A 15334-nucleotide genomic window follows, 5' to 3' on the forward strand; every position below is an offset into this window, starting at 1 on the left:
TACAGATAATTTTTGTCCTCACGTCCCTCAGATCTACAATTCTCCAGATATGTATTTGATCAGTTAAATAATGTGTTCAAGACCAGTTTAGGCAAGATGAAGACCAAGACTAACAAAGCACGAGAGGACACTAAGAACATAACAGAGGTTGTTGAGTCCAAGTTCAGTTACAGACTAGAAAATTGCAAGTTCAACAGAGGACCATGAATTTGAATTCAAATTACATCTTAACTGAACATGGCTTGTAGAACATTATATCAAGATTTTATCATTTTATTTTATTATTTAGAAATTAAAAATAAATTGTGTATGAAACACAGGAGTAAAAACAAAAAAAACCAAAAATATTTGGTGGGTCTTGACAATCATTCAAACCTAAGGTCACAGTTTTTTATAGACTACACAATCTATCATCTCAGATGGTGTCAGAACGAAAGTGTGAGTCCCCAGTGTGATGGACTAACAATTCCTCCAAATTATGCCAACACTCTGAAAGTCAGTACATGGTTCTAAGTTTGACCATCACTACGTCACTACTACATCACTATAGTCAGGAGATGTCTTGCTGAAATTAACAATGATAACTCAAATACTGGAAGTCACTCAGTAGACAAGAGCTGTCAAAAAACAGATAGCTGCACCTTAAAATCTCAACATGTTTTTTTTTTTTTTTAGCAGATTCACACTGTCCTAATGGGTTTGTATTAATTAGTGTGTTCAGCAGTCAGTTGAATGGGTTGATTCAAACTGACATTTTTTTGTTGTTGTTGTTTTTATCATTTCTCCCTCTAACTGGAGCCATATTTGTGTGAGTGACCATGCCCGGTTGAGAAGCGTGTGGTGCACATTTGACCCTGACTGTGGTGTGGCATTTAAGTTCTAAGGAGAAGAAAATTGCTGGTGGCTGACTTGAGAGAGAAATCAAATTACTGATCAGCTGCGGCTCAGACTGTGGTCATATGGAGGGTTCATACAAGCCGGGGGAATGAATATCACACAGTAATTAAGCCTGTCAGTGTTGTCACTCTTCGACCTGACTGGAAAACAAAGAGAAAAAGAAAGAAAAACCCATACATTCTGTATTTATACTTATCATGGATGTGCTAAACAACATCTCCAAATTGTTGTAAATAATGTTTTGCAAATAGATCCAGTGAGTTTGCCTTGTTTTATTCTAAATAATACATGCACAGTGGACTTATTATTTTTACTTCTTATGCTAACTTCTGCATGCTTTGTGTGTGTGCATTTTGTCACTCATTTCTGATGTGAGCATTACGTTTGGCTTAAATTGAGTTACATTTTATTACCTTTGTTTACTAAGAACTTTCTTACACCTTTTCTTAGCAAAAACCTAGTCCCACTTTGAGTAAAAAAAGAAGCACAAAGAAGATCTTAGGGTCATGATAATCCTAACCAAAGTGCTCCAAAACATTCACACGCTTGAAGCTTTTCAGAACGTTCTTTTCTGCATCTCTTTGAATGTGTCGCTGTGAAATTCATTCAGACAGGTCCACAGTGATGGGTGTTGGCTCAGAGACCCCTGTCAGCTCTCTCTAAAAATGTTACAGCCTGTGGTCAGATTTCGGTCCATCTTGCATGAGGAAAAACACCAGAGATCGCCACCATTTCCTTCACAGTTGTATGAGCAAGTGGCCACGGTAACAACACCCCTGCATCTCTGTGGTATCCTGTCGCAGACACGCTCAATCATGGCTGCTGTGAATGAGCTGCCGCATGTTTCTGACCACAGGCCAACAAGAGCCCCAACCCTCTGACTCTTCAGAGGTTTATCAAACTTGGTAAAATATGGCTGCCTCAGAGACCAGGTTTTCTCTTTCTTTCTTTTTTTTTTTTGTAGCTGCTGTCAGGCACTACATCTTTCCCAGAGAGGCTTCATACAGACTTTTCTTTGTACAATCTACCTTCTCTCATAGCCAAAGCGGACTGAAAAACCAAGTGTTAGACTACAGAGACCCCCCACCCCCATACCCCCCACAAACACACACACACACATCTCCCAATAAAAAGCTTATCCAGTACCTGTAGTAATAAATATTAAGTCTCTAGCCATCATGGCAAGACCTAGTCCCTCCACTTACCCAACAGAGACATTGGTGTGGCAGAGAAAGCAGTAGGTTTCGCATTCCTCTCCCCTGGGAATTTCTATCGGCAAACAAGCAGCCATAGTGTTTCTTCCTCTTTTTTGGTGTTCCTCTCTTTAACCCCCCCCCCCCCCCCCCATGTGACTACTACACAGCATGTAGATCAAGTGAGCAGTACATGGACAATACTACAAACAATGAACAATAGACTGAGCAGCATACAGTGTAATCCCTTAGACAGAGGAGTAAAAAAGGCAATTGAATACAATTGCAAGAGAGCTGTTTCCTCACAATGGACTGTGTGCTTATTAAAGTAAAAATTAAAGTATGATTTTTGTGTAAATTAAGCATGTTGAAGTTAGGCTTGACTGTAAGCACTGCAATATGATATTTACAGTGATGTGGGAAAAACAGTGATGCATAGTAGTGAAATATAGTAATGCAGGGGCTTATCCCTGTAGAGACTCTAAATCTCAACTTTGTGAGTCTGTGTGTGTGTGTGAGAGTGAGTGTTAAGGCCTTGTGTAGGTGAGGCGGAGGGCGAACGCTGCTGCCTCTCTGCAGAAATACAGCCGCAGTTTTCTAGAGTTTAAAGGCACATAAAGCTCACAGTGGAAAGGCGGGAGTGATGGTGTGTGACCTTGGCTTGCTGACTTACTGGGAAAAATAAATAAATAAACGGAAAAAAAAAACAAAAACGAGTTTCTGAAAGACCATCATACTGATGCTTTATGTGGGATGCAGGAGATGTATTGCTTTCATGATCTATTATTGGTCTGGCTAGCAGCAGAAGTTGTGGCTACACAGGAGAGGGACAGAGCTTTAACGTGAAGGGGAGAGTTGATGTGAAAGCACTATTTAGCAGCCTGGCAGGGAGTTAAACTGGTTCAGTTTAAGACCCGATCACAGTCATAATCGTGAATAACAGGTTGCTGATTGGTCCGTCAAAATTTCGTTATGTCTGACACTAACTGTGGTCTTGCAATCCAGCTCAATTCTGACAAACAAGGTTCCTTTCATCCAGCTACTTATTCCTTTGGTTGGAGACAATGGCAATGGCCTCTGTGCTTCTCTTTCCCTTCAAAGATGGATATCTTGCATGTGTAAACATGTGCCATTGAGTTTGCAGCTTGGGCTGTTCCAGGCACTTGAAGGTTTCTTGATACTCTTGCATGATGGCGCCAAGGACCACATACCTCAAATTGGAGTAATGAGAGTCAAAGCAGACAGAAAACAGTCCTAGAATAGAGGAGTGCTTTCCTCTCCCAGGTCTAAAGAGCCACACAACTGACTCTACTTATTAAAGAATTGTTCATAGCTGATGAGTTGAAACAGTTTCAACTCATCAGCCATGAACAATTATTTAATAATTGTAATAATAATAATTAATAATAATTGTTAATTAATTAATAATAATAATAATTAATAATAATTGTAATAATAATGATCAGTTGTGTGGCTCTTTAGACCTGGGATAGGAAAGCACTCCTCTGGATGTGGTTCAAGCTTGATTTGATAATGAGTGCTGCTATCACTGCTGTCACTGTGTGGACTTAAGTAACCCAAATAATTTATCATCATGTTTTCACTAACTTAAGGTTGCGTCTATCTTAGGATTTTCTTTTTTCTTTTTTGGAGGGAGGTGGTGGGTGTGTGATGACACCACACACACACACACACACACACACACACACACACACACACACACACACACACACACACACACACACACACACACACACACACACAGACACACAGACACACACACACACATACACACACACACACAAACATATACCTCTTACTTACACAGCCCTGTACACCACATTAGCAACATCCTTGATGATGAATCATTCTTGCTCCTGGCAAGGTGAAGCTCTATGCTACTGATGCTAGATCATTTCCATCTGAACGAGACTGTGTGTGTGTGTGTGTGTGTGTGTGTGTGTGTGTGTGTGTGTGTGTGTGTGTGTGAGTAAGAGAAGAAGACGAATAAGTGTGGAAGTTAGAAAGAAAAAGAAAAGTTCTAACTTTAGCATTTGAATCCTAGAGGCGGTTGTGTGTGATATAAGTTTATGCTTATGTGTGTTTGTTTGTGTGTGTGTGTCTGTATGTGTAGCTGAGCTGAGTGTTGGTTCCCCTTGACTTCAGTGACCACTATCACAAAAACTTGCAGAATCCTGTCACCCCAATTAATCACCCTGGCTCTGAGGACCAGTGTATATGTGGGTGTGGAGCCAGAGAGTCAGAGAGCACACTTCTTTTGAAAGCTCCACAAGCCCGTTATACATATTTATCCCCCTTTACTTGACTGTAATGAAAAGCCTCTCATTTAAAAATATTTGAAACATTGACCTTTTTTAATTGCTCATATTGTTTAAACTGTGCAGTAACTGTGTTTTGGTAATGAGCACAGGTAGGACCATGCCACTTCACTTTCCCGTGGTTGTCATTGTCCTGAGGGTGTGGCTGGCAGGTCACCTCTTGGATCGCTCATATTCACACGCTAACACTCTACCATCTGACCTCCAATATTCACACGTTAACAGTCCACCATCTGACCTCCAATTGGTCTGTTGCCATGAGCAGAGACACGGTAAAGTCTTTGCTGGGAACACTGGGAGTGTTCTTTCCAGCCTCCTGGAGTGCAGGCCCATTTGACCACTTAGGGATAATTTTAACTCAAGAACAGTTGTGCCTTTATTATTAAAGGAACAGAAAAGTAATGACAGCATTGCTAATAAGCTGTGAAAGTTGGTAGGCTGCAGTTTGTGTCAGTTATGCTAAATAGTTATTGATAGCAATCAAATCCATCAGAGATTTTGAGTAAAGCATTCCGTCAGGGGAGTCTGGCTGACTGAAAGGGGCCATCTGGTGCAAGGAAGTGCCTATGTCACCCAACAGGGTAAATTGAGCTGTCGCAGTGGTGAAATCAAAGATGTGTTGATCTATTAAGGAAGCTCCACGCCCACTTTCCAGAAGGTATTGTAGCACAACAGTCATTATTACATGCTCAGAGTAATTGGCACCAAGATCACTCTCTCTTCCACTTTTTTATCAGGTTAAGCTACAGAGTTTTTTTCAGGTTTTTTCAGGTTTGGATCGCAAAAATCGACCAGGTCTTCAAAGGCCTTCCCAATGCCACCTGCGCTGTTAAGAGGTTTTATAACGCAGGATCAACACTGATGGAGTCATGCAGCTTACCCACGTTCTGCTCTGGCAGCCCCTATCTGTCTGCTGCCAGCTGGCTGATTTGCTCTGCTCTTATTCTTTCTGTTCCAGGGATTATTTTGCTATGAAAAATCTTGGCCAAGTCACCTAAGAAGTGTGCATAGCCAGCATGGCAAACCCACACCCATCCACTCAGCTTGGTTTGGCCACCATCTCAGCTGTGAAACAGATGATTGCTCTTGACAATTAAAGCTATCCAATTCACATTCTGACTGAATTATGAATTATGAAGCTTGTTTCAGTTTGTCTACATATCTTATGAACATTATGTGCAAATGTAATTGCTATCTTTCTGTCAGATAAGTTTTAGTCAGACTTAGATTAAGATGTAGAAGCTGAGTGAGAACTTTCTGGCTGATGTATTGTTGACAGCAGACTCTCTCTGTCAATGTTAAAGTGGAAAATGTGTCTTGCAGTTCAAATGAACTGTCTGATTGCAGACACAAGACAGTGTTGAGGGAAGAATTCTCTGTGTTGTCCAGGTGATATGGAGGAACAGACTGCACCGCACATGCTGGTGACCCTCACAGTGGCTAGTGCTTGGCTAATGGTGAAGCAGTCAAAGGTTTGGCTCTTCAGCAGCAATTCCTCCAGGAAGGTGAGAGGGGAGCCCAATGATGCAGGATGAGTAATTCAATCTGCTTTGGAGAAAAGGAATTGAAAATCCTGTTCTGAAGAGAATATTTCCACCATAGCCTAACAGATGTGTGTTCAGAGTGCACAAGTTCCAATATGACTATTTGGAAAAAAGAAAAAAAAAAGAAAAAAAACTGTTAGATATTTTAATAGGAGAGAATTTGGGGAAAAAAAGCGCTCGTCCACTGAGGTTGAAAATCCCTGTCGACATTGTGCCTTTTGATGCTCTTCTCAAGCTACTTGTAAATTGTTTATGCTGTATGAGAATATAGATTAGGGTTGTGAGGTCTATATTAATTAATTTAAATTAAAATATATCAATATATTTATAATTATATTGCTTACATTGTGCATAGATAAATAAATAAATTGCCTGAAAGGATTTCAAAAGTAGAGTAATTCAAAATAGGCCAAATTTAGTCAAATAAATCAATTAATGAATCAATAAATCACAGAAATGTTTAAAGTGCTGTAAAAAAAAAAAAAGAAAAAAAAGTGGGGTATAATATTCATAATTAGGCCAATTAGTCAGGGTTTAAAACCTTTAAGAGAATTATGCTTCGTAGGGGTGGAGTTAACTTGTATCTCACTATTCACTGCTGGGCTCATTATGAATGGGCTTAAGAACAATTCACCTGTTTTAACATTTCCGTCTCTGTTTTGCTTATTGCTAAGCATGCACCTGACAAGCCACCATTCATTGAAGAACAGGCTGCCACTGTTTCCTGATTGCAGTGCTTGGCCTCACACCCTCTCACATAAACAAAACACCCGCACTCACTCACACGCATGCACGCACGCACGCACGCACGCACACACGCACACACACACACACACACACACACACACACACACACACACACACACACACACACAAACAAACAAAACACTCACTCACTCGTTACTCACCCTGGCTCACAGTGTTTTCACTTCCTGGCCAGTTACCACTAACCCAGTGATTAAATGGGGATGGTGGCCTGGTAGCACCGTGTGGCATTTTCTTGATTGGCGGCTCAGTCAGAGGCGTCCACGCTGTATGTCATAACAGGAAGCAATGGACCCCGCTGTGCGGTAAATGAAAGTGTACAGTTGGTCGTGAAATTTCATTCATCATCTAAAGTTCAGCCAGGTTTGATAAATGACCCAGAAGCTGAGCTGCTCTCTGTTACACACACAGACACACACACACACACACACACACACACACACACACATGGACACTCCTCAGTTTTGATAAATGACCCACTGTTCCCCTGTTCATACAAGCATGTTTGGACAGTAATTGTGAGGTGGCGCTTCCCCCCTACCTGTGGTTTACATGGCTCCATAGATTCATTTAGCTCTAAGGTTCATCTGTGTTTCACTGTTGCTTGTTTCTGAATGTTTGCTCTGCCCTGACATACTGGACTTTCTTCATTCTTAAGAATGCTGAATTTGGTCAGCATTCATGTTTGGACACTAAGCTCATGGCTTGTCTTTGTAGTTTTGGTGCTCCCTGGCCTGGGAAGATGCAGTCATATTGAAAAATATGATTGGCTAAACATTTCATCTGCATTTTGCTATTTGTTTTAAGTGTAGCCAAGAATCATACCAGCTGATGAGGTCATCGTCACTTACTTCTTCTTGTGCTATAGGGCTTCTAGACTAATCTGGATTTACCTCAGATCAATAAGTTCATTTTCTAGAAATACATCTGTACATATCTAAAGGAATGAACTCCTTGCTCAGTGGGCTGAATAAGGTGTGTCATAAAATAAATATCATACATATGTTACAGTTATGATGTTTCACACAATACAACCAGACAAGTTATAAAGGGGAGGAAAAAATGTCAACAAATTTGTAAAAAAAAATTTAGGCGGCATGAAAGCCTTTTCAGAGCAAAATGAGAATGTCATACTGAGATCACCATTTTACAGCATAGCAATTGTGTGAGGTTCCTTTCAAGCAGCAGTGAATGAATACTGCTACCACTACTATAACTAGCAATTCATAGAAATCTCCACCAGAAAGTTCTCACAAAAAATATTCTATATCTAACAAAATGCATGAGTTTTATTTTTAAGTGAAAGGAAAGCAAGAAATATGAGCTTTAACTATCACCACCCACTCGACTCACCTCAGCATGGAAAGGATCTCAGTAGATCCAAATCACCTTCAATCCATGTTTTTTTGCGTTTAAGTGTAAATTTCAGATGTATTAATAAAAGGTGACAGATGGAAGGCTTTAGATTTGTTCTCTTTTGCATTTCCCACAAAGGAATTATTTGTGGTGGGTGAGCACTATTCTTCTGTGACCCTGAGCGCCCTGCATTTCACCTTTGCTTGTAATTGTGTTAACCTCAATTGAATCCCAGGCAGCGAGAGCATTTTGAGCGTGTGGAAAGACACATTAGCCTTCAGAGAGAAACCATGGGGTGCTCACGACCTCCACAGGAAATGAAGCCTAGCTATTTTCCCTCCAACATCCTCCCCCAACCCCAGGGATGAAGGACAAAAAGAGTGAAGATGTTATAGTGCCCCATAAATCCATAGATGCAACCCTGCATGTCACAGGCTGCTTTCACGGTTGGAATTGAAGTAAGTTTAGCCGTACTGGGAGGCTGGGAAAATGGCATCATTTTTTGTCAAGTAAAAGCACTAAAGTGGATGTATAAATCATAGAAAATGCAAGGAGAGAGGACTTTGCTCTAACAATATGATCTTTTTGACTCTAAGTAGAATTCAAGATCCAGAGCAGTCACCCACGATTTATGTAGTGTCATTGAATGGGACACAGGCAATTTGGGGAAAGGTAGCGTGCTTTGCCCAACAAATGAAATAATCATTGAGATGTGTTGGGCTGGGATATACCGTTGCCTGTGTTATCTTGCAACCCAGAAGCTTCTAGCTGTGTGACATACTTCCATGGGACCCTATATACCGTCCAGAGTTCCAGAGTTCCTTTCCTTGTACCTGTCTGAATGTGAACACCCATAGTTCCAAAGTTCCTTTCCTCACACCTGTCTGACTGTGAACACCCAGTGGTGTAAACAAACTGGCAGGTATCGGTCTGTCTCCCCCAGTCCACTGTCTGATTGACGGTGTTGTTTATATTGTTGCATCCGTACAGAAGAATGCAAATCTTTGCTCAAGAGTAACTAATTTATTCAACAGCATTGGTTTGAGAAAGATAGTAAACCTAATGGGGAAAATGGGGGGACGTAAGCAAAAATAACACACAACCCAAAGACGACAGGAAAGGTCCAATCACTAAGACACATCTAACTGCATAAAACACAAACAAAATTCAACTTTAAATGAACAACACTAAAATATTACATTTTTAGCTAAATAAGTGCTGTGAAGAGGTGCACAACACTAAAATATTACATTTTTAGCTAAATAAGTGCTGTGCAGAGGCATTCTGGGAGTCCTCACCATGCTTTTCTCTGCTCTCCTAATGGCCCATCCCTACAGCCCAATGCTGGGTGCCACAATAATGTAGCATGTTCATATCGGCTAATCTGAGTATAGTCCAGGCTGAGTTAAGTCTCCGGAAAATAAGGTCTGGCAGACATTTCAGTAAAGTGTTTGCTTCTCTCTAACTGTGGTCCTTCTAACTCATGCCACATACATACATACAAACAAACACTCAAATGCAACTAGTTCTTTATTTTTTTCTTTCTTTTTTCTTTCTGGCTTTTGTTTGAGCTGTTTGCCCAATATGATCCCTGTGATGTATATCACTTTATTAAGACCGCATTGACGGATGTGTTCATTACAGTTATCGACTGTTGCATCATTCAGCACTTGCCTAATTAGCATCAATATTGCTGCATAATCATCTCTTTGAACACTTTATGTGAATTGATCTCCTGGTCAGTGGGTTATATTGATAGACGGGTCATGTGGTCGTTTTTACCTTGGTTCAATAGCAATTAGATGGGACCCCAAGAGTTTTCATCTTTTGACCTTTCGCTCTCCACATCCTTCTTGATCTGTCCCTCTCTTTTGCTCTCCCACTCATGCTCTTCTCTCTCACCTCAGCACATTTATTTGGCTTCATGCTGATACTGGATTAACTGTGTTTTTCAATCCAGTCCACCCCTCGTACTTAATAAAGTCATGAGAGAAGGGGCCCAGTTTTATGGTGTCAGACTGCCCCTTGCTTGCAGGGCATTGAATTGACCTTTACTGTTTATTATGACCACCCAGATGTATTCATAGATGTAAATCTCTTCTCTTCTCTTCTCTTCTCTTCTCTTCTCTTCTCTCCTCTTCTCTTCTCTTCTCTTCTCTTCTCTTCTCTTCTCTATGTGGTTTCTCAGTATGTGTGGGTGGCTGTACACATCATCTTCAGGATTTATGAAAGCAATAATTAAAAGCAATAATGGAGGCTCAGTGGCTTCTGCACTACACATCTTAAGCAGACTCTCTCTAACATTTGTTAGAGTACACCAAGTGTACTCTGTACCTTCATCTGTTCATTAGTATGAATGCCTTATTATCACCAGTTTCACTCCTTACTGTCAACACAGAGACTCCCTCTCTTTCTTGCGATCGGTCTGATTATCTTTGTCGTCTTTCTCTCCATTTCTAAATGTATGCCACCTTATTTTCTGTCTCTGCTGTAGCAAACAGCTCTAGTTATTGTTATTTAATCTTAGGCCTGTGCACTTCTGTGTCTTTATTGTTTTCACGTTACATTGGTTTACTAGTGAATAGCTGCTGACATCTTTATTAAAGGAGAGATGTGGAAGATTAATGTGACTAATATATATATATATATATATATATATATATATATATATATATATATATATATATATATATATATAAATAAAATTTTAGTTTTTTACATTTTTACTTTTTTTTTTTTTGCTATTGTTTGTTATGAGTACCATGAGTGGGCAAACTGAATGGTTAAGAGCGATTAAGCTTACTAAGATGTTGGCTTGCAGGAAGGTTTATTATAACCTGGAAATTCTAAATTGTCCTGTTTGAATGTGAATGTGTGCATGTATGTCCAGTGATGGTTGGTGCTCTGTCCTGGTCTTAACTTGCTCCCCTTCCCCTGTACTCAGTGCAGTCCCTCAGGGGGCTGTGGTTTCCAATGGAGAGTACACTGTACACAAATTGGCTGTCATTTTTTATCGGTGTGTGAGTGTTTGTAAAAGCTGATGTCTGTAAAGCATCCTTGAGTCTGAGAAAGATGCTATATAAATGTAAATAATAGTAATAATATGCTTCTCCCACAGGCTCAACTTATGACCTTTCAGTCCCTACTGTAGTCTTCCTTCCATTCCTTTGACTTTTCTGTCTCTGCTCTTGAAGTCCCCCCATACACATCTCTATTACTAATAATCTACCAGCCATTACATCACTTTCCAACATTATCACCTATAAAAAGGCACAGATAATAGATAATACATTTAGACATAATATTTTACCAAGCTGGTCTTCTCTATTTATATCACTCTGCATGTGGCTGCATTTTGCTTGTTTGCAGAAGACTTTAGAAGACAACACATTTTTATCACATTTTTCTCTTTCATTCCTTTCACCCAGTTTCATGCATCCCTGGCACAGGGCCCCAAGCTGGAACTTCACTGGACATTGAGTTTCTTCCATCTTCAGTGTGTCATTGACTTGGTGTAATGCCATTGGTATCATCCATATTTTTGTTTTGCATCATCCTTCTTCCACGATTTTGTTGTGCTTTTTGAAGATGTCCCTCTCACTCTCTGCTGTCTCTGTTGCATCCACGTCTATGCTGTGGGTTTCGCTTTTTCTCTCTCTTCTTGGTAAATTGCCATTGTTGGCTGCATTTTTGTGTTGGTAATTTGGTTGGTTCAGCTCCAACACTGTTATGATGTGGCAGATCTAGACCGTTTGAACTTTGGGGGCCCAGCTGAGACCAGTGGCTCCATTACAGGGGCCTGTTCATTTATACCTTTCTGCCTAACTTTTCTCCAATTATGTATTAATCAGTGCATTGTGAGGATTCAGTGTTCTATAACATTCAACATTTCATTTTATTTTGTTTTATTGTATTTTATTTTATTTATTATGCTAGCCTATTTGACTGTTAGAATAAAGACCTACTGATGTGAAGTAGTCTATTTTTTTCTAGCAAAAATATTTTTAACAAAGTTGAATAGTCAATGCATTTGTAAGGTATTTCTATATTCTTATATTTTTCTTCTTTTATAAATGTGTTGCAGAAATTTCATCATGTTTTTAGTATCATCAACTAAACAAAATAATCAAAACTATAAACACGCAGGCTTTTAAGTGATGAAAGCTAGCTGGCTAATAGTTTGTGGTTCTTCTCAGATGTAAACAGACATTTACCTGACACTTTTATTCAAAGTGACTTAAAATTATGACTGAGTGCAATTTGAGAGTTAAGGGTTTTGCTCAGAGACCCAACAGTGGAAACTTGGCAGTGGTGGGGCTTGAACCAGCAACCTTTTGATTACTCCATGTATTTCTTCTAAAAAAAATCTACATTTTTATAGTCAATGTCTTGCTTTTCATAGCCAATCTGCTTCAGGAATGCAGTGCTAGACATTATTGGCAAAAAATAATTTGCCCAAATGGATGGCTTATCAAGGGGGCAGTTCACTGTGTGTAATACATCAAAACACACTTGCCAGATGTGCTGTGTAAGTCTACAACTTGGGGCTTGATCAATAAGTGTATAATAGCCAATTCTTATTTGTTTTATGACCTTTAGGTGGCACTATTGTTTTTAGGTCCACAGAAGTCCAAAATAATATATTTCAAGGCATTTATTAACAGAAAATAAGATGATTTTTTATTTTTTGACATTTTTTATTAGAGACAGGCAGGGCTTAGCCCCACAAGTCCATTTATAACAGCCACCCCTGCTGTTCCATCTTTCTGATTTTTGATCAGGGACTTATTTATTAGTACCCTTATGACTTATATTCTCATTGATTACAAAATGCTGTGTTAACCGTTAACTTTCTCACCTTTAATTGCTGCTTGATTTGAGTCCTTTCTACACTTTCTACATATTTCTAACACTCAGTTTTAGTGTCACTTACCTCATGTGCAGTCATGGCAATAAACAATAAAACACCTATCTTGGGAATATGAGGTTTTTTTTTTTTAAATACATTTTATGGCCACTTATAAATAGCTTCAGGATTACACAGGTTAGAATGGTCCAATAGTTTCTCAGGGGGATGACTAATTTCACAGTATTTGTTCAGATATTGGATTATGTATTGGTCTGCAAATGTTACCAATCAAACCTTGACAATATGAAAAATATATAACACAGTATGAAGTTATGAAGACAAACCTACATCTACCACACATGTAAAGGCATTCTTTTTTCATTCTTGGTATTTTTACTTTTCATTTTTTAATTTTTTGTTCTTTGTGATCATTCTCATAGTGATTAAATTAAATGAAATCCTTATAAACCTATAATTCTGCATTTGCATTACGTTTCATTGCTACCTCCAACACTATGTAACAATATAAACAACAATGCCATTCCTTAGGATACCAAGATGAAGCAGGCACAAAGCTTGTGTATAGTTTACTTGTCAATGACAAGCTATATGGTGAGTGATTACATTTGGTACACAGCATTATTTTGCTTGATAAACACTTGATAAAATCACATGAACTTATACACATAGGTGCAGCACAATGACAACTTTATTGGGTTTAACATCTGCTAGTTTAAAATCACATTACACTTATCTGCAGGCTGCAGGCCTTTCCAGGCATGGCCCAGGCTAAGATTGCTTGCAACCAAACATTTATATATTCCTGCTCCTGTGGAGCAATGTCTACATTTTTTTCACACACTACTAGTCCTGAGGTTTGATTGGCTGGCATCCATCTTCCTTTGATCCCTGACCCTGTTAAATGTGAAATGAAATCACCCAGAATTCACTAGTGAGCCTAGTTTTGGGAATGTCCGATTTAGACAGATTACTGGGATCCTCTTCCTGCAGCATCTGATTGTCACTGCTGTGCTGGATTATGGTAGTGTAACAATGCCCACGATTAATGGTGGTTCCTAGCAAAAAAAATAAAATAAATGAAAGAAAGAAAAAGGGGGATCAGCCAGCCAGGTAGAACCTACTAGTCACTGCTTCGCATTTGGTTTTATATATAACAAAATTAATATACATCATTCTACTCCCAGGATAGCCAGAAAAGTTAACCTCATAGGACCCACACCAAAAATTTGTCCCCAATCCCGCGTTCAAACCAGTGCAGAGCTGATGCCAAACAAAAAACAAAACTGAATGGCTCTCACCAGATTCGATGGTAGCTGGTTACTATCCTTACATGTCTCATACTCAACAGTTATGGCAGTTTCTTGGTGATTGCCAGACAGATTGTCAACTGTGAGTTGTATACAGTGTAATCCCTTGTAGACTTGCTACAAAGTCTCACTGTGATAACCATGCATGTCAAAAACCAGTGAGAGCACCCAACACACATAAAAACCCTTATTGATCATTGAACTCCAAGGTTCCTAAATAAAAGGTTCTATCAGGGCATAAAACACGTCACATTTGCCCATTCCCTCCAACATACTATCTTCCTACGCATCTCTCTTAAAAACCAAAAGGTAAAAAGGACCACCATGTCTGTTACAGTGGAAACAACAATGAAGCAAGGCCACCATGTCTGTTACAGTGGAAACACCAAAGGAACAAGGCCACCATGTCTGTTAAATGGAAACACCAAAGGAACAAGGTCAACATTGTATGTTACAGTGGAAACACAAATGAAACATAGCCACCATGTCTGTTACAGTGGAGCACAAAAGGAACAAGGCCACCATGTCTGTTACAGTGGAAACACAGATGAAGCAAGGAAAGAGCAGCCTCATATATCTCAGTAATTAAGAATGATAATTGATGTCATGTAATTAACTTTTTTTTTGTCACCATGCGTCTTTGCTTACTTGGGCAATTTTAAAAGCACTATAGGCACACAGCCTGAGTCTCATCTTTATGCTTTATGCTTTTTTTTCTATATACTTTTTTCCCCCCCGAATGTTTCTTTTTGTGTGTAAGTAAAATCTGAAACCGTTTATATAATACAACAGTGGTTTTTAGGGAATTTGTTGAATATTTGTGTCACCTTCACCACTGCAAGTAAGTCACACTTGAGTGTCCCCCCAGCTGTCAGAAACACTTTATGTAGATACATTTCTGGCATCTGTTTCTCTTAAGGGGACATGAGTGAGTAGACTTTGAAACTGAAATTCACCTACTGAGAAGTCTGATAGCAGGAACATGATGAGAGTAGTGTCTGCATAGTTGCGGCACTTATGTGAAGATGTGAAACCATCTAGACTGATGTCTCTCTCTCTCTCT

At 39.4% G+C, this 15334-nt stretch overlaps 1 protein-coding gene across 7 annotated transcripts in view; it reads left to right on the forward strand.

The window, feature by feature from the left end:
* Window positions 1–15334, forward strand: part of LOC113579192 (receptor tyrosine-protein kinase erbB-4-like) — a 127620-nt gene that overhangs the window by 1973 nt on the left and 110313 nt on the right. The window lies entirely within an intron of this gene.

The sequence above is a fragment of the Electrophorus electricus genome, chromosome 18, assembly GCF_041902795.1.
Source record: "Electrophorus electricus isolate QZ-2024a chromosome 18, ASM4190279v1, whole genome shotgun sequence".
In the NCBI taxonomy this organism is placed as follows: Eukaryota; Metazoa; Chordata; class Actinopteri; order Gymnotiformes; family Gymnotidae; genus Electrophorus; species Electrophorus electricus.